Genomic DNA, 14672 nt, shown 5'->3' on the forward strand with positions numbered 1-14672 from the left:
CATTGACTACATTCCATTATCCTCGTTTTGTTTTGCTGATGTTCATCTTATATGCTGCATTACGCCAGGCAAAAGGAGGTCCCACACGATGTCGGGTCATATCCCATGATTTCTGTCGCCTTAGTGTATAACTTTCGATATCACGGAGCTAGAAGCGTGCCACAGTGGTCTGAGGTACATGACGGTGAACCCATGTTTATGTCTTGGACATCAAATTCCCCGGATCTGAACTCGATGAAACACATCTAGTACGCTATCGAGCGTCAGCTCTGCGCCACAAACCACCGGCTGCAATTTACGTGAACTGCATGACCTGTGCCTAGACGTCTTGTGCCATATGCCTCCAGATACACTACTGGCCATTAAAATTGTTACACCAAGAAGAAATGCAGACAATAAACGGGCATTCATAGGACAAATATATTATACTAGAATTGACATGTGATTACATTTTCATGCAATTTCGGTGCATAGATCCTGAGAAATCAGAACCCAGAACAACTACCTCTGGCCGTAATAACGGCCTTGATACGCCTGTGCATTGAGTCAAACAGAGCTTGGATTGCGTGTACAGGTACAGCTGCCCATGCAGCTTGAACACGATACCACAGTTCATCAAGAGTAGGGACTGGCGTATTGTGACGAGCCAGTTGCTCGGCCACCATTGAGCAGACGTTTTCAATTGGTGAGACATCTCGAGAATGTGCTGGCCAGGGCAGCAGTCGAACATTTTCTGTATCCAGAAAGGCCCGTACAGGACCTGCAACATGCGGTCGTGCGTTATCCTGCTGAAATGTAGGGTTTCGCTGGGATCGAATGAAGGGCACAGCCACGGGTCGTAACACATCTGAAATGTAACGTCCACTGTTCAAAGTGCCGTCAATGCAAACAAGAGGTGACCGAGACGTGTAACCAATGGCACCCCATACCATCACGCCGTGGGATACGCCAGTATGGCGATGACGAATACATGACGTTTTGCCATTCGTGCACCGAGGTTCGTCGTTGAGTACACCATCGCAGGCGCTCCTGTCTGTGATGCAGCGAGAAGGGTAGCCGCAGCCATGGTGTCCGAGCTGAAAGTCCATGCTGCTGCAAACGTCGTCGAACTGTTCGTGCAGATGGTTGTTGTCTTGCAAACGTCCCCATCTGTTGACTCAGGGATCGAGACGTGGCTGCACGATCCGTTACAGCCATGCGGATAAGATGCCTGTTATCTCGACTGCTAGTGCTACGAGGCTGTTGGGATCCAGCACGGTGTTCCGTATTACCCTCCTGAACCCACCGAGTCCACATTATGTAAGAGTCATTGGATCTCGACCAACGCGAGCAGCAATGTCGCGATACGATAAACCGCAATCGCGATAGGCTACAATAAGGCCTGTATCAAAGTTGGAAACGTGATGGTACGCATTTCTCCTCCTTACACGAGGCATCACAACAACGTTTCACCAGGAAACACCGGTCAAGTGCTGTTTGTGTACGAGAAATCTGTTGGCAACTTTCCTCACGTCAGCACGTTGTAGGTGTCGCCACCGGCGCCAACCTTGTGTGAATGCTCTGAAAAGCCAATCATTTGCATATCACAGCATCTTCTTCCTGTCGGTTAAATTTCGCGTCTGTAGCACGTCATCTTCGTGGTGTAGCAATTTTAATGGCCAGTAGTGTACTTACCAAATATTTGTAGAATCCAAGGCACGCATAATAGCTTTCTATACAGCATTCCATAAGTGGACCAACACGCTAGTTAGCACCCGGTTGTACTGTTTTTTTGTCATTAGTACAGTGACTAGAAATCATGACCCCACAGCATAAGGCAGAATGAAAATAAGCGATGTAGTCAAACTTTTACTTATCTGTATTAGTCACCGTACAGATCATTCTTGTTACCAAGATTCTAGCACGTACTTTTTGTCTTACTTCATTTCTCTTTTATGGGGTTAATTAGCCCAAGTAAATTTACAGTTAATGACACTCAAAGAGTTCTACATATTCGCTGGTGGATCAGAAGCCCGATGCGAGAGCCGACTTGGCGCTCACAAGCGAGGCAAATATGTGTCGCTGCAGCAGGAGGGTTAATCATAAGCTCTTTTCTGAGCGATAGTTTTGCAGCTAAGTTGTTAAGCCATGCTTGCTCGTGCATCTTGCTTCCATCGGCAGTCAGTTTCCTTCATTTACTGCGATCGTCAGCGAGTTGCTCCCACCTGTCACGGTCAATATTAAATGCGCACATATCATGGTTGGCTCAATCCCTAAAGCGTAGTGAAGGTCTTCCATGAGGTCTCTTTGCTCCTGCTATTTCACTGAGTAATGTGCGCCGGCGTAGACGGGAGTGGTCCGTACGATGCAGATGTCCAAACCACCGCAGGTGACGTTGCTTGAGCGTGGCAGTGATACTCTGTTGTTTTGCAGTTTTCAGGACCGTATCATTTATCAGGAGAAAGAAAACTGACATTCTACGGATCGGAGCGTGGAATGTCAGATCCCTTAATCGGGCAGGTAGGTTAGAAAATTTAAAAAGGGAAATGGATAGGTTAAAGTTAGATATAGTGGGAATTAGTGAAGTTCGGTGGCAGGAGGAACAAGACTTTTGGTCAGGTGATTACAGGGTTATAAATACAAAATCAAATAGGGGTAATGCAGGAGTAGGTTTAATAATGAATAAAAAAATAGGTGTGCGGGTTAGCTACTACAAACAGCATCGTGAACGAATTATTGTGGCCAAGATAGACACAAAGTCCATGCCTACTACAGTAGTACAAGTCTATATGCCAACTAGCTCTGCAGATGATGAAGAAACTGATGAAATGTATGACGAGATAAAATAAATTATTCAGGTAGTGAAGGGAGACGAAAATTTAATAGTCATGGGTGACTGGAATTCGTCAGTAGGAAAAGGGAGAGAAGGAAACATAGTAGGTGAATATAGATTGGGGGGAAGAAATGAAAGAGGAAGCCGCCTTGTAGAATTTTGCACAGAGCATAACTTAATCATAGCTAACACTTGGTTCAAGAATCATAAAAGAAGGTTGTATACCTGGAAGAATCCTGGAGATACTAAAAGGTATCAGATAGATTGTATAATGGTAAGACAGAGATTTAGGAACCAGGTTTTAAATTGTAAGACATTTCCAGGGGCAGATGTGGATTCTGACCACAATCTATTGGTTATGAACTGCGGATTGAAACTGAAGAAACTGCAAAAAGGTGGGAATTTAAGGAGATGGGACCTGGATAAACTGAAAGAACCAGAGGTTGTAGAGAGTTTCAGGGAGAGCATAAGGGAACAATTGACAGGAATGGGGGAAAGAAATACAGTAGAAGAAGAATGGGTAGCTCTGAGGGATGAAGTAGTGAAGGCAGCAGAGGATCAAGTAGGTAAAAAGACGAGGGTTAATAGAAATCCTTGGGTAACAGAAGAAATATTGAATTTAATTGATGAAAGGAGAAAATATAAAAATGCAGAAAATGAAGCAGGCAAAAAGGAATACAAACGTCTCAAAAATGAGATCGATAAGAAGTGCTAAATGGCTAAGCAGGGATGGCTAGAGGACAAATATAAGGATGTAGAGGCTTGTCTCACTAGGGGTAAGACAGATACTGCCTACAGGAAAATTAAAGAGACCTTTGGAGAAAAGAGAACCACTTGTGTGAATATCAAGAGATCATATGGAAACACAGTTCTAACCAAAGAAGGGAAGGCAGAAAGGTGGAAGGAGTATATAGAGGGTCTATACAAGGGCGATGTACTTGAGGACAATATTATGGAAATGGAAGAGGATGTAGATGAAGATGAAATGTTAGATAAGGTACTGCATGAAGAGTTTGACAGAGCACTGAAAGACCTGAATCGAAACAAGGCCCGTGGAGTAGACAACATTCCATTAGAACTACTGATGGCCTTGGGAGAGCCAGTCATAACAAAACTCTACCATCTGGTGAGCAAGATGTATGAGACAGGCGAAATACCCACAAACTTCAAGAAGAATATAATACGAGGGCAGTTCAATAAGTAATGCAACACATTTTTTTCTTGGCCAATTTTGGTTGAAAAAACCGGAAATTTCTTGTGGAATATTTTCAAACATTCCCGCTTCGTCTCGTATAGCTTCATTGACTTCCGACAGGTGGCAGCGCTGTACGGAGCTGTTAAAATGGCGTCTGTAACGGATGTGCGTTGCAAACAACGGGCAGTGATCGAGTTTCTTTTGGCGGAAAACCAGGGCATCTCAGATATTCATAGGCGCTTGCAGAATGTCTACGGTGATCTGGCAGTGGACAAAAGCACGGTGAGTCGTTGGGCAAAGCGTGTGTCATCATCGCCGCAAGGTCAAGCAAGACTGTCTGATCTCCCGCGTGCGGGCCGGCCGTGCACAGCTGTGACTCCTGCAATGGCGGAGCGTGCGAACACACTCGTTCGAGATGATCGACAGATCACCATCAAACAACTCAGTGCTCAACTTGACATCTCTGTTGGTAGTGCTGTCACAATTGTTCACCAGATGGGATATTCAAAGGTTTGTTCCCGCTGGGTCTCTCGCTGTCTAACCGAACACGACAAAGAGCAAAGGAGAACCATCTGTGCGGAATTGCTTGCTCGTCATGTGGCTGAGGGTGACAATTTCTTGTCAAAGATTGTTACAGGCGATGAAACATGGGTTCATCACTTCGAACCTGAAACAAAACGGCAATCAATGGAGTGGCGCCACACCCACTCCCCTACCAAGAAAAAGTTTAAAGCCATACCATCAGCCGGTAAAGTCATGGTTACAGTCTTCTGGGACGCTGAAGGGGTTATTCTGTTCGATGTCCTTCCCCACGGTCAAACGATCAACTCTGAAGTGTATTGTGCTACTCTTCAGAAATTGAAGAAACGACTTCAGCGTGTTCATAGGCACAAAAATCTGAACGAACTTCTCCTTCTTCATGACAACGCAAGACCTCACACAAGCCTTCGCACCCGAGAGGAGCTCACAAAACTTCAGTGGACTGTTCTTCCTCATGCACCCTACAGCCCCGATCTCGCACCGTCGGATTTCCATATGTTTGGCCCAATGAAGGACGCAATACGTGGGAGGCACTACGCGGATGATGAAGAAGTTATTGATGCAGTACGACGTTGGCTCCGACATCGACCAGTGGAATGGTACCGTGCGGGCATACAGGCACTCATTTCAAGGTGGCGTAAGGCCGTAGCATTGAATTGAGATTACGTTGAAAAATAGTGTTGTGTAGCTAAAAGATTGGGGAATAACCTGGTGTATTTCAATGCTGAATAAAACAACCCCTGTTTCAGAAAAAAAAGTGTAGCATTACTTATTGAACTACCCTCGTAATTCCAATCCCAAAGAAAGCAGGTGTTGACAGATGTGAAAATTACCGAACTATCGGTTTAATAAGTCACAGCTGCAAAATACTAACGCGAATTCTTTACAGACGAATGGAAAAATTGGTAGAAGCGGTCCTCGGGGAAGATCAGTTGGGATTCCGTAGAAATGTTGGAACACGTGAGGCAATACTAACCTTACGACTTATCTTAGAAGAAAGATTAAGAAAAGGCAAACCTACGTTTCTAGCATCTGTAGACTTAGAGAAAGCTTTTGACAACGTTAACAGGAATACTCTCTTTCAAATTCTGAAGGTGGCAGGGGTAAAATACAGGGAGCGAAAGGCTATTTACAATTTGTACAGGAACCAGATGGCAGTTATAAGAGTCGAGGGGCATGAAAGGGAAGCAGTGGTTGGGAAAGGAGTGAGACAGGGTTGTAGCCTCTCCCCGATGTTATTCAATCTGTATATTGAGCAAGCAGTAAAGGAAACAAAAGAAAAATTCGGAGTAGGTATTAAAATTCATGGAGAAGAAGTAAAAACTTTGAGGTTCGCCGATGACATTGTAATTCTGTCAGAGACAGCAAAGGACTTGAAAGAGCAGTTGAACGGAATGGACAGTGTCTTGAAAGAAGGATATAAGATGAACATCAACAAAAGCAAAACGAGGATAATGGAATGTAGTCAAATTAAATCGGATGATGCTGAGGGGATTAGATTAGGAAATGAGACACTTAAAGTAGTAAAGGAGTTTTGCTATTTAGGGAGCAAAATAACTGATGATGGTCGAAGTAGAGAGGATATAAAATGTAGACTGGCAATGGCAAGGAAATCGTTTCTGAAGAAGAGAAATTTGTTAACATCGAGTATAGATTTAAGTGTCAGGAAGTCGTTTCTGAAAGTATTCGTATGGAGTGTAGCCATGTATGGAAGTGAAACATGGACGATAACCAGTTTGGACAAAAAGAGAATAGAAGCTTTTGAAATGTGGTGCTACAGAAGAATGCTGAAGATAAGGTGGGTAGATCACGTAACTATTTTCACAGTGAACGGGTCAGATGTGATTCCATCGAAGACCACAGCACCTTCCATATCTTCGTGAAAATCCTTGCTCATCTTTAAGAGCTTTGGAGGACACCGTGTCTTCAAAAGTACTGCTTACTGTCCTTCTTTGCTGACTGTGTCGAAAGCATTGTTTAGGTCGATAAAGACGGTGAACAGAGGGGTTTTCTGCTCGCAGTACTTTTCCTGAATTTGCCGGAGTGTGAAGATCATGTCAACTGTAGATCGTTGGGGACAAAACCCTCATTGTTCCTCGGGGTATATGCGCTCGGCAAGCTTCTAAAAGTAAGCAACACCACATGATGGGACTGACATCGTCTTAGATCATTGCGGCTTTTTACTCGCAAAAGTGGCCAAGAGCTGTGGGTATAGTATCAAATTACGTCCTGACTTGCAGTGTTCCACATAAAATTGCCCGATAGTCGTGGGCAGCAGGAAAAGAGGGATGCGGGCGAAGGCGGCCGTGGGGGTGGGTGGGGGGGGGGGGGGGGGCGAGGGGGCGCGCTTGACTTAAAAATATGCCTCACATAATTGCCTGAGATATATGGGGAAGGGAGGGGGAGAAGCTAGGGTAGTTCTCGGAAGCGTGGGTGACCTTGAGATAAAATCGCTGCCCGCGCTCCTTCTCTTACAGTTCCTCGCTTAATGAGAAAATACATGCACTCGAGGAACTGATTTCGGTGCAATGGCAGATTTTCCAAAGATGAGGACGTTCAACAGATTTTGTCGAACGGCCCTGTGGCGAAGGCACTTTGAGGAGGTGCATGACCGGTAGGTTCTTCCGATCGTTGTTCACAGACTTGATAAGTAGTGTCAAGTATATGTGTCTCTTCGAAGTGAAGCATACCGTTCAATAAAAGTCATTTGCCCTCTCGTAATAATGTGCAACTTTCTTTTTGAAATACCCTCATATACCGCCTGCCGGGGTGGCCGAGCGGTTCTAGGCGGTACAGTCTACAGCATTCGGCATGGATGTGTGTGATGTCCTTAGGTTAGTTAGGTTTAAGTTGTTCTAAGTTCTAGGGCACTGATGACCTCAGAAGTTAACTCCCATAGTGCTCAGAGCCATTTGAACCAACCCTCATGTACCATTAATGTTACATCCACTTGGGCTATTTAACTCTGTGAGAGATGAAGCCAGACGCTTTTTGTTAACACAGTGAGTTTTTTTAAGCCAAGGAGGGTAGTCCGTAAGTGTACCACTCCACCCTTTGCTGGTGCCTGCCCCGTGGCGGCCCAGCTACCCGCAGCGTACCAGTACTGCCTCACCACACCGTGGCGTACCAACACCGACTCCAAGGAAGGCCTCGGCGCTTGTTCGTGACGTCAGGTCAGCTAGGCACGGCGATCGCCAGGTCTGTTGTAGGCATACTCGTAATGGTGGTGTCTCCCTCTCTGACACAGGAAAATCTGAAACCATTGGTGGTAGTTGACCAACATGCATTGTTCTCAGAGATTTCTGCAATCAATTAATTGTGCAATTCATTACACTTCTTAACAAATAGTGTAGTCCTGAACTTAAATTTCCTCCTGATTTAAGGATTGACATACAAAAACAAATTCATGGTCCAGCAGCAACAGAATTCGTTCTTCTTTACCTTACTTGTAAATCTGAGGAAGTTACGTTTGTACTGGGTTGCTTTTACAAGAAACTGTGAACATATTGGTGCTCTTCTTTAGGTATCTTGGTTGACTATGGGGTGAGGAGCACTGAATGTTAATGAAATATCTTGCGATTGTACACGTTGGGGGAGGGGGTGGGGGACAGAAGAAGAGGCAAAAGGGAGATACTTGTTTTATCAAATAAATTTTTTTTATCTTAATAAGTTTCTCCTTTCAGTTGCAAGAGGGGAATATTTATCTTTTCTAATGTGCATGTTTAAAAAAGTTTAAGCTCAGCAGTATTTTCGATGTATGAAGCTATTATGTTTCCTGTTTAGAATTCCTTTCGTTGGAAACTACTGTAATCTAATGACTGGCGACAGTTGGACATTTACACATGTAAATTAGTTCACATTTACAGTGACGATGTCAAACGAAAATAAATAAATAAATAAAGGAAACGAGTTCATTGTACGGGAGTTGAGGTAAGTTTCGATAGCAAAATGGATCAAGTAAATATAGTTACTTGAATGTAAAATTTACGAAGCTTGCAATGGGGCAAAGCATCTTCTCATACTGATCAACGTTTGTTTCGACAGGATTCAGTAACACAGAACTATGATTCTCATTTGTAGCTTTACGATAGTAAGAAAATCTTTCATGTAAATAAAACTGCAGAATCCAAAACAATATCAAACAGTTTGTCCAAAAAAAAGAGATTTATAGTGATAACCACGCCCAGTCGTTTCTGCCTGCAACAGACCTGGCGTTCGCCGTGCCTAGCTGACGTGACGTCACCAGCAAGCGCCGAGGCCTTCCTTTGAGTCGGTGTTGGGCGTACACGGTCGCTGCTTGCAGCACGCCAGGCAGCGGTCCCGCCTAGGCCGGTGTTAATGGCTTCACGGGTCGCGAAGCCGGGATCTGCGGTCCGCGCCGCTGCGACGCCACCTCGCGGTCGCGTTCTCACCGCCGTAACTCATCTCGCGGATGAAAGCGTTGCAATGAAAGTATTTTACACGCCGCGTGGAAGCATTTCACAACATTAGCGGACACGTAATTTATAGATCTTGAGCCGTGAACAAGGAGCAACCATATTTCTCTACACGCTCAGAGGGAACTCTTGCGTGTGATTTAGCGCTGACCCCGAAGGTGATTGCTCCTGCAATTCGACCCGGCGTGGCCAGTCCCGATGGGGATCGCGTGTGCATTCAGGAAGTGAGTGGCTCGCACGTTGATGTTGTGTGAACCACAAGCTCCCTGTACTGACATAGTCTGTATTGGCCTTCCGTGATCTGCATACTCAACTCCTCCTAAACGTGTCACAGTTCACTTGCGAAATTCACACTTAAGTACTTCGCAGAAAATTTCCTTCAAAATCTGTATGTAATGTGGAACTGATGACTAGATGTCGCAAGATGTGGGCCCGCCAGTTGTTACGTATATCAGGTGATTTTTTTTTTTTTTTTGTTAGAGCAGGATTCTTTCTCTCAGGGATATTATCTTTTCTTATTACTTTTCAAATAAATGGTTCAAATGGCTCTGAGCACTATGGGACTTAACATCTGAGGTCGTCAGTCTCCTAGAACTTAGAACTACTTAAACCTAACTAACCTAAGGACAGCACACACATCCATGCCCGAAGCAGGATTCGAACCTGCAACCGTAGCGGTCACGCGGTTCCAAACTGAAAGCGCCTAGAACCGCTCGGGCTCTTATCACTAAGTAAATGTGAAACGGGTTCTTGAAGGGCCGCTGTTATTCATATACCAACTTTGGATTTTGAACGTTATGACTAAAATATAGATGCCGTTAACTGAATTGAATGTAATTTTGTTAATTTCTATTTACTGATTGCAAAGCAAGGCCGAGAGAATCTCGATTGTTGCCGTGGAGCGGCCAAGATAAAACTTACTGAACTCATGGAATCTGTGTAATTTAAAAAATGAACTTTAACGTTAAATTAAGTATCTGTTGCAATTTAGAAAGGTTTTTACAACGGAATCTCTCTCATTTACAGTTACTGTTAACACTTTGAAAAATAATTTAATATTTACTATTAGAAACAGTCTTGATCACAATTTATATAGTATAGTGACCGGTTTCGACCACTACTGTGGTCATCTTCAGATCATTGAGTAAGAACCTCCTTCTGCTAGAGAATCATTACTCTTCTACACTCTACTACATTCTTAATAGTAAATATTTGTAACATATTGATCACTGTCACTCCCATAATGTATTCAAAAGTAAATAATGTAATACTTCGGCGCGTAATGGCCGACCAGAGGCTGCATCGGAAGATGAGCTTCCCGTAGCACAAATTACTGAAAAAAATGCTTATTAAAAATAATTAGCCTCTGCGACCATTTGAGGTGATAACTGTTACAAAGAAATTTATTTTGTGATAACAATAATTAGTTTATTTTAGCAGAATACAGAATAACTTACATAAATATGTGTAGCTGCTCAATGGCTGCCTCCGTATCGCAAAAAAAAAAAAAACAAAAACAAAAACCAGTGTGAGTGTGTGCACCACAAAGTACGTCCGACCTCCTCGGCCATACAATCGCGTCTCTTAGCGATCCTTTTTTATTTTCATAGACATGTTTTCAATAAAGATGCTACTGTGGTGTGCGTACTGTAAGGCCTTCAGTACACACACCATCAGATTATTTGACTTGTCACTCTAACGAAGTATGCGAGTATCAGCAATGTGTCTCGTGGTCTTATCGTGGCGTGTTTATCTTCTGCCGTTAGGTCACACGATAGAAATGCCACTTTCACGCTTAGAGTAGCAGATTGACGGTGACTAACTTTAAACAGAACTTGATTAATTTTGATGCACATTTATTAAAATAATAACAAGCATAAAAACTACTTAACTTAGTTCTGGATGCTATTTACAATTGACAATCTGAAGTTTTCTTGGTACTGGTACGTTAATCTTATTCTCACATATCTCTGATACTTGAAAAAAGTGTCTATAAATTTATCTTCATGCCTATGTACGGGAATATGGTAATCTTATTAGGCGCAGACTGAAACTTGACTATAGACTGGTACAGACAAATGTAGAACTCGTACAGACTGGTGCAGACAAATGCAGACTGGTACAGACTGGTGCACACAAATGCAGACTGACTAATCAGAGGTCTGTATGCTCGTTATAATACCTCCCGCGTTCATGTATCACTGCGCGAGTGTGATCCGCGAGGAGAAAGGGTTCTGTGTTAGCAGCAATCTCATTGGCTGCGTTACATATTAATACGTGGATCGGCGGAAGCAGAATTTGGTCCGTCTCTATGGCAGCGCCATCTCGTAGTGCGGAGACGGACGAGCGCTGCGCCTGTGCTGTTGTGCTTGGCGGGGCGCGCTCTAGTGGGAAAGCTGTGTATGCACTGACTACGCGAACTATGTACACAACAGCAACTTTTAAATTATCGCTGCATATCAGTTTCTTTTTAAGAACATTAAGTGTATCTTTTATACTAATTATGTTCATAAAGTACTTTAAGTGTTTACAAATAATTTTTAGTTCACCCTTAACACTTCACAATACTGTTCGCTGCTTACAACTGATAAAAATGTCAATATTTATGTGACGTACCGACACACAGTGTGAAAGGGGGTGGGCGTATTGTGTTATCAGTAGACAAGTAGTAACAGCAGGATGGGTAGATCAGGTCAGCTCAGTGACTTTTATGGGGACTAGTCACTGGATGTCACCGGAGTAACAAATGAATCAGGGGCGTTTGAGCCGTTCTAAAGCTGCCCATGTCGACTGTTGGTGATGTGATAGTGAACTGGGATCACTAAGAAACAGCCACAGCTAAGCCGAGACCAGGCGGAAGTCATGTAGTGGCGAACAGAGATCGTCGAGCGCTGTGGAGGATGGTTATAAACAATTGCACGAAACCCTCAGAAGGAGTGTCAAGGTACTGTCAGCAGCTCAGCTAGCACAGTGACTGTGCGTAGGGGTACAGTGGTCGAGCAACTCCTCGAAAGCCACAGATTTCTGTAGTCAGTACTAAATCTACATCTACACGTATACTACATCTACATCTACATGAATACCCTGAAAATCACATTTAAGTGCTTGGCAGAGGGTTCATCGAACCACCTTCACAATTCTCTGTTATTCCAATCTCGTATAGCGCGCGGAAAGAGTGAACACCAATATCTTTCCGTACGAGCTCTAATTTCCCTTATTTTATCGTGACGAATGTTCCTCCCTATGTAGGTCGGTGTCAACAAAATATTTTCGCATTCGGAGGAGAAAGTTGGTGATTGGAATTTCGTGAGATTCCGTCGCAAAGAAAAACGCCTTTCTTTTAATCATGTCCAGCCCAAATCCTGTATCATTTCTGTGACAGTCTCTCCCATATTTCGCGATAATATAAAACGTGCTGCCTTTCTTTGAATTTTTTCGACGCACTCCCGTCAGTCCTATCTGGTAGGGATCCCACACCGAGCAAAAGTATTCTAAAAGAGGATGGACAAGCGTAGTGTAGGCTGTCTCCTTAGTAGGTCTGTTACATTTTCTAAGTGTCCTGCCAATAAAACTCTTTGGTTAGCCTTTCCCACAACATTTTCTGTGTGTTCCTTCCGATTTAACTTGTTCGTAATTGTTATACCTAGGCATTTAGTTGAATTTACGGCTTTTAGACTAGACTGATTTATGGTTTAACCGAAGTTTAGCGAGTTCCTTTTAGCACTCATGTGGATGACCTAACACTTTTCGTTATTTAGGGTCAACTGCCACTTTTCGCACCATTCAGATATCTTTTCTAAATCGTTTTGCAGTTTGTTTTGATCTTCTGATGACTTAATTAGTCGATAAACGACAGCGTCATCTGCAAACAACCGAAGACGGCTGCTCAGATTGTCTCCAAAATCGTTAACATAGATCAGGAACAGCAAAGGGCCTATAACACTACCTTGGGGAACGCCAGAAATGACTTCTATTTTACTCGATGACTTTCCGTCAGTTACTACGAACTGTGACCTCCCTGACAGGAAATCACAAATCCAGTCACGTAACTGAGATGATATTCCATAATCACGCAATTTCACTAGGACCCGCTTGTGTGGTACAGTGTCAAAAGCCTTCCGGAAATCCAGAAATACGGAATCGATCTGAAATCCCTTGTCAATAGTACTCAACACTTCATGTGAATAAAGAGATAGTTGTGTTTCACAGGAAAGGTGTTTTCTAAAGCCATGTTGACTGTGTGTCAATAGACCATTTTCCTCGATGTAATTCATAATGTTCGAATACAATATATGTTCTAAAATCCTCCTGCATATCGACGTTAACGATATGGGCCTGTAATTTAGTGAATTACTCCTACTACCTTTCTTGAATACTGGTATGACCCGTACAACTTTCCAGTCTTTGGGTACGGATCTTTCGTCGAGCGAACGGTTGTATATGATTGTTAAGTATGGAGCTAATGCACCAGCATACTCTGCAAGCCATTTTGCAGTGTGTGGTAGAGGGTACTTTGTGTATCGCTGTCACTTCCCCCTTTAATGTTCCAGTCTCGAATAGTTCGCGAAAAGAACGATTGCCGGTAAGCTTCCGTGTGGACTCGCAATCTCCCTAATTTTATCTTCATGGTCATTTCATGAGATATGCGCAGGAGGGATTAATATATTTGCTGACTCTTCTAGGAACGTATGCTCTCAGAACTTTAACAATAAAATCACGTGGTGATGCAGAACGCCTCTCTTGCAGCGTCTGCCACTGGAGTTAACTGATGATCCTATGATGCTTTCGTGCATAGCAAATGTACACGCAGCTGTTCTATGGCTCTTCCTAATTCTTCTATCAGTCCTCTCTGTTACGGGTCCCATACTGACGAGCGGTAAACAAGTACTGGTCTAACAAGTGTTTTGTAAGCCATTTCCTTTCTTGATGGACTATATTTCTTGAGGGTTCCTCCAATGAATCTCAGTCTGGAATTCTCCTCAAAAAATGGCTCTGAGCACTATGAGACTTAACATCTGAGGTCATCAGTCCCCTAGAACTCAGAACTACTTAAACCTAACTAACCTAAGGACATCACACACATCCATGACCGAGGCAGGATTCGAACCTGCGACCGTATCGATCACGCGGTTCCAGACTGAAGCGCCTAGAACCGTACGGCCACACTGGCCGGCCGGCATTTTCCTCACTCGCGATAACTTTTACGTGGTCTTTACATTTCAAATGGCTCCTTAGATACTACTGCTTCCAGTGATTGTTCCACAATCTTTTAATCACACAGTAAAAGGTCTTTCTATGTATTCGCATTACTTAAATTTGTTTATTTTGGAGGTCAGTTAGCACTCCGTGCATCAAGGCTCGATCCCCTGTAGGCCTTCTTGCATTTCGTTAGGATTTTCTACTACTGCGACTTCTCTGTATACAAGACCATTGTCCACGAAAAGCCTCATGTAACCTCCGACGTTATCTAATCACGCACGCACGCAATCACACACACACACACACACACACACACACACACACACTTATATATATATATATATATATATATATATATATATATATATATATATATATATATATATATATATATATGGTGAGTCACCTAACGTTACCGCTGGATATATTTCGTAAACCACATCAAATACTGACGAACCAATTCCACAGACCGAACGTGAGGAGAGGGGCT

Source organism: Schistocerca piceifrons, chromosome 1 (assembly GCF_021461385.2).
Source record: "Schistocerca piceifrons isolate TAMUIC-IGC-003096 chromosome 1, iqSchPice1.1, whole genome shotgun sequence".
NCBI lineage: Eukaryota > Metazoa > Arthropoda > Insecta > Orthoptera > Acrididae > Schistocerca > Schistocerca piceifrons.